The sequence below is a fragment of the Benincasa hispida genome, unplaced genomic scaffold (genome assembly GCF_027475165.1).
Source record: "Benincasa hispida cultivar pf3 unplaced genomic scaffold, pf3_genome.v1.1 HicScf1425, whole genome shotgun sequence".
NCBI lineage: Eukaryota > Viridiplantae > Streptophyta > Magnoliopsida > Cucurbitales > Cucurbitaceae > Benincasa > Benincasa hispida.
Genome location: NW_028325771.1, coordinates 24,309 through 46,801, shown reverse-complemented (window position 1 = coordinate 46,801; position 22,493 = coordinate 24,309). Strand labels below are relative to the sequence as shown.

Genomic DNA, 22,493 nt, shown 5'->3' with positions numbered 1-22,493 from the left:
TCAATCTCGCTTTCTCGAGGGATCTCACTCTCTCTACTCTCGCCAGCCTCAATCTCGCTAGCATCGCTCGCTGGGGTTTCTCGCTCTCCAATTCTCTCTTCGATCGTGCAGCTCTCTTCTCAGACTCTCGCTCTCTCTAGGTTTCTCGCTGGTGTGGCTCTCGCTCTCTCGCACTTTCTCGCTGCAAATCTCGCTACAATTCTCGCTCTCTCCAATTTTCCTTCAATCTCGCTCTCTCCAGGAATCTCGCTCTCACTCTCACTTTCTCCAATTTTCTCTTTAATCTCGTTCTCTCCATTCTTGCTTTCTTCAATTTTCTCTTATTTATTTATTTATTTATCATTGAATTAGAGTCTCGCTCTCTCCACCTTCGTTCTTTCTAATTTTCTTTTATTTTTATTTATTTATTTATTATTTTTTTTAATTGTTTCTCTGCTTCCTAAATTAAGGTTAGGGTATTTATATTTATCATCCAATAAATTTCAATATTTAATTTCCTGTAGTGTATGCGTACAAATCTGAGTTGTTACACCCCTAGTTGCAAATATATTAATCAAGCCCAAAGTAAGATATTAAACCATGCAAAAGAATTTATTAATATAGTAAAATTTAGATCAAACTCTTGGTGTCTATCAATGATGGATCTTGTCACGGATAGAATGATAGAAATTATCACTTATTAATTTTACTATATTTACAATTCTTTTAAAATGTTGTTATATACTAATTATTAGTCCTAATGGTGTTACTCAATGCAATTACCTTTTTAAAGATCCAACTTAATTGTTCAAATTGTAAGTTTCTTTTAACTCATGAGTCCAATCCAATTCAACTATGAAACATTTGGGTTGGTTCAAGTTACTCGAAAAATTTATTAAAATTTTTGTTTTAAAAAGAAATAGATGTTAATAGGTAAAAAGTCTATTTAATTTTTCTTACCTACTGAATTAAATTTAGCAATTCAATTTCAATTTTTATTATCAAATTTTATTTCCATCTTAAAAAAGTATTTTTTTTTTTAAGAGTTGCTGAAAATAAATAAACAAAAAAACTATAAATTAAATAACATTAAGATATATATATATATATATATATATATATATATATATATTTTAAAATTAATATTAAGTTTGGTTAGTTAAGATTAATTATTCTAATTGAACTATAACCAACATAATCTATAGAGTTTTCATTTATTTTAACAAATAAGTTTAAAACCCAAATTAGATTGAGTTGATTTGGATTATTTGAATGTTAGAATTTTTTGAACACCGGTATAAGCCATGAAAAATTTTATGGGTTCTCGTATGCATTTGAGAGCAATAAGAATGTTTTAGGAGATTGAAGAGACGGAATTGAAATCGAGGTGGATAACAACAAAAATATGGTAAATACTTCTCGTCCCCGAATTTTGGATCTAATTTCTATTTGGTTCTTAGCTTCAAAATATTACTCTTTAAATTTTGATTTTAGTTTCGAATGTTATAATTTTATCTTTGGGATTTGAATCTTGTTTCAATTTGGTATCTGATTTTATATTTTTAACATTGATTTTTATTAGACGCTCACTTTCGATCATTGAAGTTAATGTCTATTAATTAATTATAAATCGTTTAATTATTTTAAATTTATTAACATATATTAATAATAAATATGAAAATTAGTATTTAAAAAAAATTAAGGTTAGAAATATAAATTTTAAAATTTAGGAACAAAATTAAAATAAATATTTTTTTTCATATAATAAAATATGCAAAAGGAAACAAAAACGTAAATTAATAAATAGTTGGGGGCACTTGGAGTTGGAGGAACCCACTCGAATCACTGACTCCAACTCCACTCAATATTCTCTCTCATGTAACCGCCTGAGGTGTTTTATTGGATGGCTTTAGGGGTGAAAAAAAGGGAAAAATAGAAGGGGGAGAAAATAAATAAATAATAATTTTAAAAAGGGGATAATTACAATAATAATAAACTATGTTTCAACAAAATCAGTAAAGGATGTGAAATAAAATAAAGAAAAATGAGATGAGGCTTTCCTTTTTTCATAGTTAGACAATTTTTTTTAATAATTTGATGTTATTTTCTTTATTTTTCTTAGTTGTGTTTATAGGTCCTAAGCAAAAGGGTTTTTTATCTACTTGTTTATTTTACAGATTTAATGAATTCATTTGAAATAATTATCTTTGTTTCAATAAATATTTTATTTTATTGGTCAGAATGTTTTAAATGTAAATATGCATATAAGAGTAACGACTCTTGTCAGAGTGAAAGGTCGGGTCGTTACACTAATGTTTTCATAAAAAAAATCAGAAAAAAAAGTTAGGGCAAGGTAATAATAATCGATTTTTTTCTCTTTTTTAATTTAAAAAAAAAAACTGTCAACTTTTTGTTGATATTGTTAATTAAATACATAGATATACTAGGGATATAAATGAAAAGAAATTTCTTCATCTCAACTACAAATATCCAATTAGTCATTTTTGCAAATACTTCAATAGTTGTATTTTTCATTAGCAAAATTTTTGTTGTTACTATACATCACAATTTTTCTTAAAGATACTTGTACATTAATATTAGTAACATTTTAACCACTAAACTTTAATATCTAATAATTTAGACAATGTACTTTCAAAAATTCCAAATTTAATCCATGATTTTTTCTTCGACCAAAATGTTGAAGATTTGAATTCTCTACCTATGATAAGGAAATAAATGACAATGACAAGAGCTAGAGCTAAAAGTCTTGTTGAAGCATTAAATGTTTACATCCAAAGTAAGTTTTCAAATTATGCCGAAGAGTTGTAATCTTTTAAGTTTAAGGCCACCTAAGAGATGCTGTGAAAATGAAAATCTAAATTCATCCACATCCTTAATGCCTTATGTACCGACTTAATTTCATGTATTTACATTTATAAACGACCATGTATAGAGTTGAAGAGTTTTTTTGTTGGACCTCGATTATATAGGTGAAAGGTTGTGTTCTTTCATAGTGACATTTCATTTAGTTTAAATTGTTTTGTATTTTTCACATTTGAAGTAGAATTGAAATTAGAATGATTTTATTATAGAGTTTAGTTTCTCAAGCTTTTATGCTTTTTTTTGTATTCTTGTGTTTAGAATGCCTAAAACTTTCAACCTAGTTTGATCAATTAGATTGGGGAGACTTCCAAAATCTTGAAGATAAATAAGTTCTCCTTTCTTTCTTATCTTTAATCAAACTTTCCAAGCCAAATTTATTTAACATTCTTGGGATTGATTATCAATTCATTATTCAGGGTTATTCTTATTATTGTTTTAGGGACCACCTTGAATAAATGAAGTTCTCAAACATAATTGAGATAGTTCAGTCATGTATCTATGATCAAAAGGTTAAAACTTCAAGAGTTTAAATACTATTTTGGTCCTTATATTTTTACTTTTGTTCATCTTAATCCTTGTAATTTTAAAATGTTCATTTTGGTTTCTATACTTTCAACTTTGTTTCATTTTGGTCCATGTATTTTTAAAATGTTCACTTTGGTCTTTGTGCTTTCAAATTTTGTTCTTTTTAATCCTTGAACTTCTTAAAAGTAACCATTTTCACCCCTTAAAAATAAACTAAAAATGGAAATGAATGGACCAAAATGGTCACTTTTTAAAAGTACAAAGACCAAAATGAATATTTTCAAAGCATCAAAATGAATCAAGGTTGAAAGCAAATGGAATAAAATAAATAAGCACTAAAAGTACAAAAACCAAAATAATATTTAAATCCCTTCAAACTACCCTTTTAAACTATTAAAAGAAATGGCAAAATAGTCAATGATGCGAATAATCTAAAGCCCAAAATCAAGGAATTTTCTTCCGGGCTATACATTTCGGCCCAAGAGGCCCAAAATTTGTGGGGATGTTTGGTTTCTTACTTGGATAAACCAGTTCTTTTGTTTTCTTTCTAATTTCATTTTTTTATTTTTTTAATTGACTTTAGTTTTTCTTTCCTTTCCTTTTTTCTTTTTACTTTTTAGAATGCTTTTGAAATCTAAATTTTAAATACAATAACAAGTTTTTTTTTTTTCCTTTTTTAAAAGATGGCTGTGAAATCATATTAGAAGGTAATGGGCATGTTTTTAGAAACAAAAATTTTATAAGTATGTTTCCTATTTTATAGGCGAGCTTAGATTGTAATTTTTTATCTTTCACTTATAGTTTTGTGGTTATATTTTTTTTGTGTTTTCATCTGAGACTATAAGGTCCTCTTCTGTTTATTGTAATACGATATAAAATCATAGTCTCGTATGTAGAATTATTGATAAATTTTCACCAATATTAATTACATAGTCGACATTGCAACATTTAAAAGCAAATTAAAAGGCACATTTTGTTGGTGCATTCTTATTTGTGTATATGATTTCAAAAGTGTAATCGTTGAGTCTTCAATGTTGATTTTTTTTTTTTTTACAATCTAGATCGACAAATGGCTAAATCACAAGTTCCTTCAACTTCATTCATTTACTCATAATTCATGTAGAAGTTGTGTTTAATTCATCTGATTTCACTTTTTTCAACCGACATTAAAGCCCAAAATTCTTGTAGTGCTTGGGACGTTTTAGTTATGTCACAAATTTTAATAATATTTTTAAAAAAAATATATTGCAATGCAACTTAATCGTACTATATACTAAAAATGTTTATAAAATCCATCATATCCACTACAACAAAATAATAGTAATAATAATAATAAAAGTCTACAATTAGTGATCTCAAGAAGAAAAAAAAGTCCGGCATATAGTCATCACCTAATTGGTGATCTTGAAAAGAAAAATGTTAATATAGTCATCACCAACAAACTCCAATTTAGTCCTACACACATAATTATATATCAAATTATTTTCAAACACAATTCACATATTCTCAAAAATTTCAAAAGTTAAATATCAAACTTAAGCAAACTCACCATTTATATAAAATGATTAATCCATTTTATATTATGAGTCAAAAGTTGGTTTAGATGATGAAAATGACAATTCAGATAATTTCAACCCTAATTATCACAAAAAAAAAAAAAAAAACTCATCATATCACAATAAACATAAATTCTCAAACACTCCCCCTCCCCCTCTCAAAGCACCTAATAACAAACATATAACATCTTCCTCAAGTAAAAAATCATACATATTTTGTAATTCTTTTTCTCTTCTCCCCTACCTCCCCCACCCCTATCCCACATTCACAACACCCCCCCCTCCCCCCTCTTCCACATCACATTCACAACAACAAATATTTAAACATTAATTCTTTCTTCCCTCCCCCAACCACTTGTTCACGACAAGGAAAAGAATGAAATACCTGATCAATAGTTATCACATAATAACAATTATAAACATATTTTGCAATTGTTCTTTTATTCTCCCCCCTCCCGCCCCACGTAGATATTTATTTACTCCCCCATCCCCAAACCACTTTTTTCACAACAACAAAACATAAATATTGTTCCCTTCCCCCCAACACAGACAAAATATTCAAAACTACATCACCAATCACAATCAATTGATGAAATCACTACACTAATTTGACTACTATGAACATAAGTGAAGTAATGCAATTACCTTAGTAATAGAAGAACATACTTCAGTGATTCTTTCTAAAAATTCATTCATTTGACTAAATTTTCTCTCGTATTTTTGATGTTAGACTTTCTAACGCTTCTTCTACAGCAGCTCTATTTCTTTCATTCTCTCGATGTTCACTCTCCATATGTTCTTCTGTCTTTGCAAGGTGTGCCTCTAGTGATTGGACATAATCTTGTCAGTAGTATAAGGATAAAGGAGAGATACCTTATCCTGGTGACACTACGGATATGGCCAGTTTTGTAAATAGTTGCAAATGTTATAACGTGCTACAGATGGTCTGATCCTGACCATTCATGTGGAAACATGCGAGCGGGGGTATCCTATACAAAGAGTTTATATAAGACTGGACCACGAGATGATTAGTCTCTTTATATAACGCCATTGATAATTGAGACTTACATTTCACTAACATGACCATAGGTGACATGACCTTAATCCTGAGTGTTTTGAGAACCCTATGAGGGCGGTCCTTTGATTAGTATGGGTGAGAGTGGCCAGATTGCCAACTCAACAAACTTACCTTTTTAGGGATTTGTCTGATTGGGGAGTTGAGAACTCAGTTACACAAAACAGAATTCACTTCTTCCCCAAAGCAGGGGTAAGTAGATAGATTACACCCTTAAAGGCTGATTCTGAGTCTTGAACATAGTGGCCACATCCTCTCTTTGGAATAGAGGACTCAGTCATAGTAGGACTATGACTTAATGTTCATTAGAGGAATCAGTGGTACTGAAGGAGTTAGATGTAACTAACAGTAAATTGGCCTAGCTGTACTTACGAGCGATTTGTGAAGGGTTATCGCACTATTGATTGGTTAATATGGACACATAAATATATATGTAGTGAGAAAAGTGTAGCTGTCGGTCTTTATGGAGTGCCCGACAGTTAACGGATGGTGAATCTCGTGACTAAAGAGTTTAGTCAGCTATTCACGTATCGTTAGAGCTTCGAGCTACAGGTCCATAAGGTCCTCTTAGTAGCTCAATGGGTTCAAGTTGAGAATCAGATTTTGGGGTTGATTTAAAGTGTTCAAATTAACAAGAAAAATTCAATTATATATAATATAATTGATATGATGTATGAGATACATCAAGTGGAGGAATTAATGTAAATATGATTTACATTAAGTACACCATAAAATAGAAGAAGAACTATAGTTTGTATGTTTCATGAGATGAAATATTAAAATTATATGTTATAAATATAATATGGTAAGTCGGTTATCATATTTATTTATAATATATTAATTATATGATAATTAATTTTTTTTCTCTAATAACCGATTGAGTTGGAGGTTATTGAAAGTTTTATGGTAACCGTGAGATAAAAAGGAAAATTGTTTTCCTAAATCTAGTAGCTGCCTCATTTGAAAAGTTCTCACAGAGACAAGCTATCAAGTGAAAGAGTTTCACTAAACGATAGCGTTGACAAAGATAAACGATCGTGTAGAGTTGACTATACGATAGTCATCAGCTAATCGTTGCTACACGATTGAGTAGTATAGTTTATGCAATAGGTTGCCGTTTACTAAAGGATCGAACACATCGTCTATACGATAGACCAGCTTCTTATATCCCACTTGCTCGATCGTCTACTCAATTGTAGACCTACAGTCTCTTCCTCAAGTCAAGATCATATAGAGCCCATAACTCCTGGATTCTCACACCGAGAATACCAAGGTAACACTTGTGGTAGTGTGCTACTCTGTTCGTGAATCGAGTTTGATTCGATTGGGTTCGAGGAGCTGTTGGTTATTCGCGTTGTTCGTGTGGTGATCGTTGCGTTCGAGTATTGCAGTTTGTGGACGCGTTGTAGACTGTTCAATGGATTCTTGAAGAATGGTTCTTCAAATTTATGCATCCTCTATCCCTTGTATCATCGTTTAACATGTTGTATTTTCTGTATATGCATGACCTGTTAGTTTTCTTTTTAGACTGTAATTGTTTTATGTTTAATCTTAATGGAATTTGGAACGATCCCTTCCGCTGCTCATGGAAATCTTCGTGTTTGATTTCATTCAATTAGTCAATCAAACAAAAGGTAATGAAGTTTAGAGTGTTCATAAGTACATACCTCATGTATGGATCTACTGCTTCACAATTGCTTAAGACATACCAATGAGCCTTTTGTAATTCATCACCTGATAGTTTTTTCATACGTGAACTACCAATTGGACATGCTTTTTGTGAAAATATAGGTAGATGTCCAATAGTTTTCGATGTATTATAGTCTATCGTATCATCATTCCGAACCGTATTATTGAATTTTGTTTCAATACCATGTAAGTACATTGAACAAATGCCAATGATTCGTTCGCTATAAAGGCTTCTGCAATTGAACCTTCAGGACAAACTTTATTTCTTATATATTGTTTCAGTGTTCTCAAACTCCTACACGTGTGTGTATATTATGAAATGGTTTGATCAATAACATACTTTAATGATTAATTAAAAATCTAAAAATAATCATACCTCTTAATTGGATACATCCAACTATAATTGACAAGTCCAACAAATTTGGCTTCCTTCGGTAAATGAACAACTAGATGAACCATAATATCAACGAATAATATAAAAATATGTGCTGGAAAAATAAAAAAATTAAAATTATATATATTAACCTATTTTTTAAAAAAAAAAATAAAATGAAAATAATAGGCGAATGTATATTAAAAGATGAAGTAAAAAGAAAATTTTTATTGATGACCGATTGACCTAAAAGCTTAAGCTCCTAGGTAAAATTAATTTTAATATAATATAAATACACACTTCCTAGAAATTTGAATATTAATTTAGGAGGAGATAACATTTAAAAAGTTTGAATACATGACTTTCTATTCTAATATCATTTTAAATAATTATCGATTGATTCAAAAGTTTAAATTCTTAAAAGTAAATTTAATATTATACAAATACTTTGACAAACTAAAATGAAATTAAAAAAAAGAATTGAAAAAAAATAGAAAATGAGATCAAAAGAGCATTATGTTTTTAACTGGAAATAAATAATATATAAATAAATAAATAATGGGTAAATTGATATTAAAAAAAAGGTAATGAAAAAATGTCGCAGACATGGTACAAATGTTGGACGCAACAACCTAAGAAACTATGTCTAATTTAATGAAAGTAATGGGATGTGACACCTCAAAAACCCTAACAACTTTTTAATTAGTAACGAACACGGAATAACAACGAATAAATTGTAGAAATTAATTACAACTTAGTTCATGTCTATCTAAGTGAAAAGGTAATAAATCAATGATAATGTGAAAAGTTGATCTTTTGGTGTGTGTTTACTTGTGTTAAGCGTCCATACTAACACATGGGGCCTACTTTCAAATATGTAATAAAAAAATGTAAACTAATTTACAAATGGAGTGTGCTCAATTCAATTATATCTAGAAATTATGTTGTATCGTTACCGTTATCGTTATGATTATTGTTCCAGAGGAAAAAAAAATATGAATTTGACACTTTTACTGATACCATTACTGTTTGACCTTCAGAGCTAACAGTAATAGTAACAAGATAAAAAAAAAAATGCAATTACATTTGCTATTCATACTCGTTACAATTGATTCATCAATGAAATTTTATCACGATTTGGTAAATGTCGTATGAGTCTAACTTAATGAAATTTAAAGTTCAACGTGATAATTTGAAGTAAATTTTGAATTTTTCAATGCTCTTCCTTAGGGATATCCATTTACCCTGTGGGGCCCTCGCCTTGAACGGGACGAAAAATCCCCGATTAGACGGGGAATGGGATAATTTTTTTTCCGTTGGTTAAATGGGGACGGGGATGGAATATTCCTCATCCTCGTCCCCGACCTCGTTCCCACCCCGGTTTCCTGTCCCGCCCCAATGAATATATTATATAATTATATTTATATAATAATAATTACTTCTTGTTGTTGTTGTTGTTGTTGTTATCTAATATTCTGTTTACATAAACAAAGTTTATAATAATACACTAGAAGAAATTCGGGCTTTAATGTCGATTGGCAACCGACATTAAAGATAGTGTTATTAGAGCCCTCTAATGTCAGGTTCCTTTAATGTCGGTTTTAAACCGACATTAAAGGACTTCAATAACACCAATAACATAGCCTCCAATGTCGGTTGCCACCGACATTAAAGACCTTTAATGTCATTTGCAACCGACATTAAAGGTTTTTAGTGATTAAAGCTTGTCGGTTGCAACCGACATTAAGGTTTCAGAGATGCAGACCTAACAGACTGAAGGTTTCGAAGGGTAACTAGCTACACATACTATCTCTCCCTATTCATTAGATTTTTAATATAAGGTTTAAAACGATTGGACATTCAATATGGTATTATTATCTATGTGATGTCAGGTACCCAAATGCAAAGGGTTTTTTGGCTCCATAAAGTGGCGAAAGATATCATCTTTCAGAGCGGCATGGAGGAGGTAATGCACCAACAACTCCATGAGAATTCTTTAACATGAAGCACTCTTCTGACATTGAAGCCCAAATCTATCCGTTTTATCAATTATTGTCCGTTTTTTAAAAGTTCCCTTGCCAAATCCATTTTTTGGGTAAAAAAGTATAACATGACACATCATCATCGAACAATATGGCTATGACATTTAATCCATAAATTCTACTATAGAATTATAATTTAAAAGTCGTACAATAATTCAAGCCTTGAAAACAAAAATTACAAGTAATACAAAGATTATGATTTTACAAGGGCAACCGAATCTTCCGTGTTAGGGCAACACAATTTTATTTGTCTACAAATTTGGGAGGGTTTGAGAGATTAAGAGATGTAATATACGTTGTTGAGATGGACTTCATTATCAGGATTCTTCTTCTTCAGCTCATCCAGCAACTACAGGAGAATTGGAAAGATTTAGAATTTAACTTCAACTTAACAAGTAATGTGCCTGAGATTAAGAATTTAACCTTAGGCAGACTCTGATCTAAGGAGAAAAATTAATATTATAACCATAACCACATTTATATAATCATATGAAAGGCCAAATGTTAATGAAACTTCAATATATCACACATATTGAAATGTGCTATAGTGTGATCAGAATACAGAAAAAAGAAGTGCCAATTCATATGTAACAGTAACACAATCAAAATAACCACCCTTCTCTTACCATACAAAAAGTGTTATCCAAAGTAGTCAACCAAGAAATGCATTAAATATTCCCTACAAAACTAACAAATTAATATTGTTTACAAAAATAATATACAAAAACAAAAACTAAAGAGTAATAAATTAAAAGAGACATAAAGTCGATGAAATAGAAAAGAGAAAAAAATACATAAAACTTGAACAAACAACACAACATTAGAAAAGTAATGTACCTACAACGAACAAAATAAACTAAAATAACATCACATAAATGTCGATAAAAGAGGGACAATAAAGAGAGAGAGCGCAATAAAATTAACAATGGGTACAAAATAAAATAAAACTAAAAGAATGTCTCACAAAGAACAAATTAAACCAACCACCGTGAAAATAATTCAACATTTGGTGCAAAAATAAATAAAATAGGACCAAATAAGTATAATCATTTTTGACATTTTTGTGGAATTTAATAGAGAAAGGGTCACAAAATTAGAACCCATAGTGCAAATAGAGGAAGAACAATGTATCAAAATAAATTCTAGAAGAAAAAATTGAACATTTCATTGAAAAGAAAAAAATAAGCTAAAAAAAAAAAAAAACTCATGGTGCAAAAGTAGAAAAACAATTTACCAAATAAAACCCTATAAAATAAAAAATAAGTAAAAATTAAATTAAATTAGACTGCACAGGATGAAGAAATAATTGAACCATCCATTAAAAAGAAAAATTAATTCTAAAATATAACCAAATAAATAAATAAAATAAAAACCACAAAAAAAGAAAACTAGAACTAAAGACAGAAAAATAATCTACAATCTGTCAAACAAAATCAAAACACCGAAGAAAAAAGAAAACATATAGGACAAGCAGTCGTCAAAATCTAATGTACAAAATACGAGGGAACTAAAACCGTCACAATATAGATAGAGAAAAAGAAGGTATACACTTTTTCACACCCCAATTATAAAAAGAAAATCTACATTGATTTAAAAACAAAATAAAATAAATGACCGTTTCAAATATAGAAAAAATAAACAAAATATTCACAAATATTACAACAAATTTTTCACTGTCTAATTGCGATAGACCGCGATAGATCGCCGATAAACAAATATCTGTCAGATAATATTCTATAGCGATCTATCACACAGATAGAACGGTGATATTATTGCTATTATTTGTTATTTAAAATTTTTCAGCATAATTCTACATTTGATTTTAAAAAATAAATATAATTAATTTTGTTTTCAAATATACAAAAACCAACCAAAGTATTTACGAATATAACAAAATTTCACTGTCTATCTATGTTAGATCGTGATAGACAGTCAGATAGTGGTCTATCGTGATCTAGCGCATATAGACTCTGATATTTTGCTATTACTTGTAAATATTATCAGCAGATTTGTCATTATAACCCCTAAAAAAAAATGACACACAAAATACAATCAATACTAAGAATACAGCTCGCTAGATAATATAAAAATAAATCAACCCATTCTCTTACCATCAACAGAAGTTATATCAAAGTAGTCAACAACAATACCAGCATTAAATAATTATGTACAAGCACCTAACCTAACAAAAATGCAAAAAAAACTAACAACTTCACATAAAGTCGATGCAGAGAGAGACAACAACGCAGAAGGCTACTAAAAACAAAATCAAACGTACAAAAAAAAAAAATAAAACATGTAAGACAATATAACAAAAGCATTCACGCTAAGAAGATGACGTTAATTGTATATAAATAAAAAAAAAAAGTAACAAACCGATTAAAACATATAAATTGAAAAAAAAAAAAAAGAGACAAAGAACAGCAATCCATATTTCATTAGAATATAGACATGTACAAAATAATAATAGGATCAAATATCAAAACATAACTTGAAGGAAGTTAACTACAGTTTTTTTTTTTTTTTTTCCCCTAAAAGAAAAGTAGTGAACAAGAAATGTGTTAAATATTTATGTGCAAAACTAGCAAACTGATCCATACCTGAGATGATTAAGAGAGAGTAGGGAGTGATTAAAATTTACCAAATCACTTTCGTCATTTTCAAAATCACTCTCGTCATTTTCAAAATCCCTCGAAACAAAAAAAAATTGTGAAATAGAATCTTGAAACAAATATTTATTGAAAACAAATTTGAAGAGACTTGTCAGAAAATATTTTGAAAATAGTTTAGGAATGTTTTCTTTAAAATGAGAAATAAACGAAGAGGAATAATATTTTCAATTTGGCATCTTGAAAGAAAAAATTGAAGTGAAAATAACTTTTTTTAAAATTTTGGGAAAAATATCTTTTTGGTCCCTATGGATCTAATTTCTATTCGACTCTCAAGTTTAAAAGATGTTACACATTTAATTCTTAAATTTTGAATTTAGTTTCAATTTAATCACGTGTCAAAATGTTACAATTTTACCCTTAAGGTTTGAACTTTATTTTAATTTGGTCCCCAGCTCTCAAGCTTTTACACGTTCAATTTCAATATTTCATTAAATACTCACTCCCAATCATTGGTCACTGTCTCTTAATTAATTTGAAATAACTATGGAGTAAAATTTTAAATATGGTGAAAAATAGTGAAGCTTAATTGATTATAATTATATTAATAATTTTAAATTTATGTTATACAAAGACACTATGGACAACAAAATGAGTATTTAGTAAAAGATCGTGGTTAAAAGTGAAGATCTTGAAATATAGAAACCAAATCGAAACAAACTCAAATGTCAAGGGTAAAATTGTTATATTTATCAACCTAGAGACACAATTGAAACCACACCCAAAACTTTATGACGAAATGTGGAACATTTTGAAACATGGGGACCAAATAGAAACTAGACCAACCACATATAGACCAAAAGAATATTTTTCCTAAAATTTTTAGCAGAATATTTTAATACGAGAAGTTAAAGAGAAAAAGGTTTGAGAAAAAAGTTTGAAAAGATAATTTGAAGGGGACTTTTTGAAATAAAAGGAAGAAAAACGTTTGAGAAAATGTTTTGGTAAGAAAATTTTGAAACTTTTAAAGAAACCACTTCTTCCAAAACTTGAGAAAATATTTTGACTAAGAGTTTTTACAAGACTTGCAAAACTTGAGCAAATTCCAGAATATATTGAAAAAAGAAGAATGAAATAGAAAAAAACCTGATGTAGCAGAAGTTGAGAATTGGGGTTTGTTTGTGCATGAATCCCACCTTGGTCCAAAAAGCCCAATAATATTTAATCTGAAATTAGAAAACCCTAAAAGTAATTAGAATCATAATAAACAAGGTCTAGTAATTTCGTGCACATAATTAGGCACACTTCATACAAACCTAGATTAGATATATGTGATGTTCCTTAATTTGTTCTGCAATTTGGCTTCCACAAAGTATGCCTAATTAGAGAATTAGTTCAACATTAGAAAACTGATTAGTCCATAATTAAAAAGTAATTGAGGAATAAATTTAAAAACTAACCATTTCTCACTCAAATTGCTAGCTTCTAGATGATGATCATGAAGATGTAAAAAAGGCCAATAGAAAAAACCCTAAACCACAAGGAAGAATAAAACTAACCAGAAGATTAACAAAGAAGAAGAAGGTAATTAAAACGATTAATTAACGCTGACGAAGAAGAAGAAGAAGAAGAAGAAGAAGAAGAAGAAGAAAACTTGGTTACCTATTACCACCCTTCTCTTACCATACAAAAAGTGTTATCCAAAGTAGTCAACCAAGAAATGCATTAAATATTCCTTACAAAACTAACAAATTAATATTGTTTACAAAAATAATATACAAAAACTAAAACTAAAGAGTAATAAATTAAAAGAGACATAAAATCGATGAAATAGAAAAGAGAAAAAAATACATAAAACTTGAACAAATAACACAGCATTAGAAAAGTAATGTACCTACAACGAACAAAATAAACTAAAACAACATCACATAAATGTCGATAAAAGAGGGACAATAAAGAGAGAGAGCGCAATAAAATTAACCATGGGTACAAAATAAAATAAAACTAAAAGAATGTCTCACAAAAAACAAATTAAACCAACCACCGTGAAAATAATTCAACATTTGGTGCAAAAATAAATAAAATAGGACCAAATAAGTATAATCATTTTTGACACTTTTGTGGAATTTAATAGAGAAAGGTCACAAAATTAGAACCCATAGTGCAAATAGAGGAAGAACAATGTATCAAAATAAATTCTAGAAGAAAAAATTGAACATTTCATTGAAAAGAAAAAAATAAGCTAAAAAAACAAAAACCCATGGTGCAAAAGTAGAAAAACAATTTACCAAAATAAATCCTATAAAATAAAAAATAAGTAAAAATCAAATTAAATAGGACTGCACAGGATGAAGAAATAATTGAACCATCCATTACAAAGAAATGATAATTCCATAGAAATATAATCAATAAATAAATAAAATAAAAACCAACAAAAAAAACAAAACTAAGAACTAAAGACAGAAAATAATCTACAATCGTCAAACAAACAAAACACCGAAGAAAAAGAAAACATAAGGACAAACATCGTCAAAATCAATGTACCAATACGAGGAAACAAAAACCGTCACAAAAATAGATAGAGAAAAGAAGGTATAAACTTTTTCACCCCAAATTATAAAGAAAATCTACATTTGATTTAAAACATAAATAAAATAAATGGCGTTTTCAAATATAGAAAAATGAAACAAAATATTCACAAATATAACAAATTTTCACTGTCTATCTGTGATAGACCGCGATAGATCGCGATAAACTAATATCTGTCAGATAATAGTCTATGGCGATCTATCACAGATAGACGGTGATATTTTGCTTTTATTTGTTAATATTTTCAGCATAATTCTACATTTGATTTTAAAAATTAAATATAATTAATTTTGTTTTCAAATATACAAAAACCAACCAAAGTAATTACGAATATAGCAAAATTTCACTGTCTATCTATGTTAGATCGTGATAGACCAGTATTTGTCAGATAGTGGTCCATCGTGAAATAGCGCATATAGACTCTGATATTTTTCTATTACTTGTAAATATTATCAGCAGATTTGTCATTTAACCCTAAAATAAATGACACACAAAATACAATCAATAATAGAATTCAGCTCTGATAATAGAAAAATAAATCAACCCATCTCTTACCATCCAAGAAGTGTTATCCAAAGTAGTCAACAACAAGAAATGCATTAAATATTTTGTACAAAACTAACATACAGAAAGCAAAATAAACTAAAACAACTCACATAAATGTCGATGAAAGAGAGACAACAAAGACAGAAGGCTAATAAAATCAAATCAAACGTACGAAAGAAAAAAATAAAACATGTAAGACAATATATAAAAGCATTCACCTAAAAATGACGTTAGTGTATAAATAAAAAAAAAGTAACAAACCAATATATCATATAAAAGTGAAAAAAAGAATGACCACATCCATAAATATCTTATAGTTTTAACATGTACCAAATAATAATAGGATCAAAGATCATAACATACGTTGAGGAAGTTATCTACAGTTTTTTTTTTTTTTCCTAAAAGAAAAGTAGTGAACAAGAAATGTGTTAAATATTTATGTGCAAAACTAGCAAACTGATCCATACCTGAGATGATTAAGAGAGAGTAGGGAGTGATTAAAATTTTCCAAATCACTTTCGTCATTTTCAAAATCACTCTCGTCATTTTGAAAATCCCTCGAAACAAAAAAAAAAAATAGAAAGTGATCTTGAAACAAAATATTTTGAAAACAAATTTGAAGAGACTTGTCAGAAAATATTTTGAAAATAGTTTAGGAATGTTTTCTTTAAAATGAGAAATAAACGAAGAGGAATAATATTTTAAATTTGGCATCTTGAAAGAAAAAATTGAAGTGAGAATAACTTTTTTTTAAATTTTGGGAAAAATATCTTTTTGGTCCCTATGGATCTAATTTCTATTCGACTCTCAAGTTTAAAAGATGTTACACATTTAATTCTTAAATTTTGAATTTAGTTTCAATTTAATCCCGTGTCAAAATGTTACAATTTTACCCTTAAGGTTTGAACTTTATTTCAATTTGGTCCCCAGCTCTCAAGCTTTTACACGTTCAATATTTCATTAAATACTCACTCCCAATCATTGGTCACTGTCTCTTAATTAATTTGAAATAACTATGGAGTGAAATTTTAAATATGGTGAAAAATAGTGAAGCTTAATTGATTATAATTATATTAATAATTTTAAATTTATGTATACAAAAGACACTAGGACAACAAAATGAGTATTTAGTAAAAAGATCGAGGTTAAAAGTAAAGATCTTGAAATATAGAAACCAAATCGAAACAAACTCAAATGTCAAGGGTAACATTGTTATATTTAGAAACCTAGAGACACAATTGAAACCAAACCCAAAACTTTATGACGAAATGTGGAACATTTTGAAACATGGGGACGAAATAGAAACTAGACCCAACACATAGAGACCAAAAGAATATTTTTCCTAAAATTTTTAGCAGAATTTTTTAACACGAGAAGTTAAAGAGAAAAATGTTTCAGAAAAAAGTTTGAAAAGATAATTTGAAAGGGACTTTTTGAAATAAAAGGAAGAAAAACGTTTGAGAAAATGTTTTGGTAAGAAAATTTTGAAACTTTTAAAGAAACAACTTCTTCCAAAACTTGAGAAAATATTTTGACTAAGAGTTTTTACGAAACTTGCAAAACTTGAGCAAATTCCAGAATATATTGAAAAAAGAAGAACGAAATAGAAAAAAACCTGATGTAGCAGAAGTTGAGAATTGGGGTTTGTTTGTGCATGAATCCCACCTTGGTCCAAAAATCCCAATAATATTTAATCTGAAATTAGAAAACCCTAAAAGTAATTAGAATCATAATAAACAAGGTCTAGTAATTTCGTGCACATAATTAGGCACACTTCATACAAACCTAGATTAGATATATGTGATGTTCCTTAATTTGTTCTGCAATTTGGCTTCCACAAAGTATGCCTAATTAGAGAATTAGTTCCACATTAGAAAACTAATTAGTCCATAATTAAAAAGTAATTGAGGAATAAAATTAAAAACTAACCATTTCTCACTCAAATTGCTAGCTTCTAGATGATGATCATGGAGATGTAAAAAAGGCCAATAGAAAAAACCCTAAACCACAAGGAAGAATAAAACTAACCAGAAGATTAACAAAGAAGAAGAAGGTAATTAAAGCGATTAATTAACACTGACGAAGAAGAAGAAGAAGAAGAAGAAGAAGAAGAAAACTTGGTTACCTATTACCACCCTTCTCTTACCATACAAAAAGTGTTATCCAAAGTAGTCAACCAAGAAATGCATTAAATATTCCCTACAAAACTAACAAATTAATATTGTTTACAAAAATAATATACAAAAACTAAAACTAAAGAGTAATAAATTAAAAGAGACATAAAGTCGATGAAATAGAAATAGAAAAGAGAAAAAAATACATAAAACTTGAACAAACAACACAACATTAGAAAAGTAATGTACCTACAACGAACAAAATAAACTAAAACAACATCACATAAATGTCGATAAAAGAGGGACAATAAAGAGAGAGAGCGCAATAAAATTAACAATGGGTACAAAATAAAATAAAACTAAAAGAATGTCTCACAAAAAACAAATTAAACCAACCACCGTGAAAATAATTCAACATTTGGTGCAAAAATAAATAAAATAGGACCAAATAAGTATAATCATTTTTGACACTTTTGTGGAATTTAATAGAGAAAGGGTCACAAAATTAGAACCCATAGTGCAAATAGAGGAAGAACAATGTATCAAAATAAATTCTAGAAGAAAAAATTGAACATTTCATTGAAAAGAAAAAAATAAGCTAAAAAAACAAAAACCCATGGTGCAAAAGTAGAAAAACAATTTACCAAAATAAATCCTATAAAATAAAAAATAAGTAAAAATCAAATTAAATAGGACTGCACAGGATGAAGAAATAATTGAACCATCCATTAAAAAGAAAAATTAATTCTAAAATATAACCAAATAAATAAATAAAATAAAAACCACAAAAAAACAAAACTAGAACTAAAGACAGAAAAATAATCTACAATCTGTCAAACAAAATCAAAACACCGAAGAAAAAAGAAAACATATAGGACAAGCAGTCGTCAAAATCTAATGTACCAAATACGAGGGAACTAAAACCGTCACAAAATAGATAGAGAAAAAGAAGGTATAACTTTTTCACCCCAAATTATAAAGAAAATCTACATTTGATTTAAAACATAAATAAAATAAATGGCGTTTTCAAATATAGAAAAATGAAACAAAATATTTACAAATATAACAAATTTTCACTGTCTATCTGCGATAGACCGCGATAGATCGCGATAAACTAATATCTGTCAGATAATAGTCTATAGCGATCTATCACAGATAGACGGTGATATTTTGCTATTATTTGTTAATATTTTCAGCATAATTCTACATTTGATTTTAAAAAATAAATATAATTAATTTTGTTTTCAAATATACAAAAACCAACCAAAGTATTTACGAATATAGCAAAATTTCACTGTCTATCTATGTTAGATCGTGATAGACCAGTATTTGTCAGATAGTGGTCTATCGTGATCTAGCGCATATAGACTCTGATATTTTGCTATTACTTGTAAATATTATCAGCAGATTTGTCATTTAACCCTAAAATAAATGACACACAAAATACAATCAATAATAGAATTCAGCTCTGATAATAGAAAAATAAATCAACCCATCTCTTACCATCCAAGAAGTGTTATCCAAAGTAGTCAACAACAAGAAATGCATTAAATATTTTGTACAAAACTAACATACAGAAAGCAAAATAAACTAAAACAACTTCACATAAATGTCGATGAAAGAGAGACAACAAAGACAGAAGGCTAATAAAATCAAATCAAACGTACGAAAGAAAAAAATAAAACATGTAAGACAATATATAAAAGCATTCACCTAAAAATGACGTTAGTGTATAAAAAAAAAAAAAAGTAACAAACCGATATATCATATAAAGTGAAATTAAAGAATGACACACAATCCATAGTTCATTAGAATATAACATGTACCAAATAATAATAGGATCAAATATCATAACATACGTTGAGGAAGTTATCTACAGCTTTTTTTTTTTTTTTCCCTAAAAGAAAAGTAGTGAACAAGAAATGTGTTAAATATTTATGTGCAAAACTAGCAAACTGATCCATACCTGAGATGATTAAGAGAGAGTAGGGAGTGATTAAAATTTTCCAAATCACTTTCGTCATTTTCAAAATCACTCTCGTCATTTTGAAAATCCCTCGAAACAAAAAAAAAAATAGAAAGTGATCTTGAAACAAAATATTTTGAAAACAAATTTGAAGAGACTTGTCAGAAAATATTTTGAAAATAGTTTAGGAATGTTTTCTTTAAAATGAGAAATAAACGAAGAGGAATAATATTTTAAATTTGGCATCTTGAAAGAAAAAATTGAAGTGAGAATAACTTTTTTTAAAATTTTGGGAAAAATATCTTTTTGGTCCCTATGGATCTAATTTCTATTCGACTCTCAAGTTTAAAAGATGTTACACATTTAATTCTTAAATTTTGAATTTAGTTTCAATTTAATCCCGTGTCAAAATGTTACAATTTTACCCTTAAGGTTTGAACTTTATTTCAATTTGGTCCCTAGCTCTCAAGCTTTTACACGTTCAATTTCAACATTTCATTAAATACTCACTCCCAATCATTGGTCACTGTCTCTTAATTAATTTGAAATAACTATGGAGTGAAATTTTAAATATGGTGAAAAATAGTGAAGCTTAATTGATTATAATTATATTAATAATTTTAAATTTATGTTATACAAAGACACTATGGACAACAAAATGAGTATTTAGTAAAAGATCGTGGTTAAAAGTAAAGATCTTGAAATATAGAAACCAAATCGAAACAAACTCAAATGTCAAGGGTAAAATTGTTATATTTAGAAACCTAGAGACACAATTGAAACCAAACCCAAAACTTTATGACGAAATGTGGAACATTTTGAAACATGGGGACCAAATAGAAACTAGACCCAACACATAGAGACCAAAAGAATATTTTTCCTAAAATTTTTAGCAGAATTTTTTAACACGAGAAGTTAAAGAGAAAAAGGTTTGAGAAAAAAGTTTGAAAAGATAATTTGAAGGGGACTTTTTGAAATAAAAGGAAGAAAAACGTTTGAGAAAATGTTTTGGTAAGAAAATTTTGAAACTTTTAAAGAAACAACTTCTTCCAAAACTTGAGAAAATATACAAAACTTGCAAAACTTGAGCAAATTCCAGAATATATTGAAAAAAGAAGAATGAAATAGAAAAAAACCTGATGTAGCAGAAGTTGAGAATTGGGGTTTGTTTGTGCATGAATCCCACCTTGGTCCAAAAAGCCCAATAATATTTAATTTGAAATTAGAGAACCCTAAAAGTAATTAGAATCATAACAAAAAAGGTCTAGTAATTTCGTGCACATAATTAGGCACACTTCACACAAACCTAGATTAGTTATATGTGATGTTCCTTAATTTGTTCTGCAATTTGGCTTCCACAAAGTATGCCTAATTAGAGAATTAGTTCAACATTAGAAAACTAATTAGTCCATAATTAAAAAGTAATTGAGGAATAAAATTAAAAACTAACCATTTCTCACTCAAATTGCTAGCTTCTAGATGATGATCATGAAGATGTAAAAAAGGCCAATAGAAAAAACCCTAAACCACAAGGAAGAATAAAACTAACCAGAAGATTAACAAAGAAGAAGAAGGTAATTAAAGCGATTAATTAACACTGACGAAGAAGAAGAAGAAGAAAACTTGGTTACCTATTACCACCCTTCTCTTACCATACAAAAAGTGTTATCCAAAGTAGTCAACCAAGAAATGCATTAAATATTCCCTACAAAACTAACAAATTAATATTGTTTACAAAAATAATATACAAAAACTAAAACTAAAGAGTAATAAATTAAAAGAGACATAAAGTCGATGAAATAGAAAAGAGAAAAAATACATAAAACCTGAATAAACAACACAACATTAGAAAAGTAATGTACCTACAACGAACAAAATAAACTATAACAACATCACATAAATGTCGATAAAAGAAGGACAATAAAGAGAGAGAGTGCAATAAAATTAACAATGGGTACAAAATAAAATAAAACTAAAAGAATGTCTCACAAAGAACAAATTAATAGCATTCTTTTCGCCATATTAACTTAGGTACCCCCGTCTATCTTTATATCTCAATGAGAAGTATTTTCCAGGTAAAACAAAGTCAGAAAGTTTAGAATGGAAGTAGGAAGCCCAATCATCATGCAATAAGTTTCATCTTACTATCTGTTTTGCCCATTAAACCTCAGATCCAAAATCAGCAAAAGTGAATCAATTGTCCAGGTTAGCAACAACATCCACTTTTCCTATCTATTTGATTTGGTTTGATCCTTTACATGACATTTTCTACATTATTCCATGTTAAGCTAGCAGTAAATACTAAATTGAAAAGGCTCAAGTTGTTAATTCTTTTACATACATTCTTAATATTCAAAACCAAAGACTCAACCAACCATCAAAAAGAAAGAAAAGGAGAAAAGTAAAGGTACAAATAAACAACCTTACATCATGCTTTGTGTGCTCTGTTATGACTGAAGAATTTATAAGTTATTTGTGTATTATGACACAAACCTTACATCATGACACCATGTGGAAAACTTTTCCGCCTACCTCGATGGTCATGTG

At 28.7% G+C, this 22,493-nt stretch overlaps 1 long non-coding RNA gene across 1 annotated transcript; it reads right to left on the bottom strand.

Moving 5' to 3' along the window:
• Nucleotides 1-10,204: 10,204 nt before the first annotated feature.
• Nucleotides 10,205-13,959, bottom strand: LOC150031195 (uncharacterized). The gene is made up of 2 exons (XR_016526103.1): nucleotides 13,878-13,959; nucleotides 10,205-10,471 (listed from the first exon to the last, which is right to left on the bottom strand). It is a non-coding gene; the product is annotated as an uncharacterized LOC150031195 (long non-coding RNA).
• Between the last annotated feature and the right edge of the window lie 8,534 nt (nucleotides 13,960-22,493).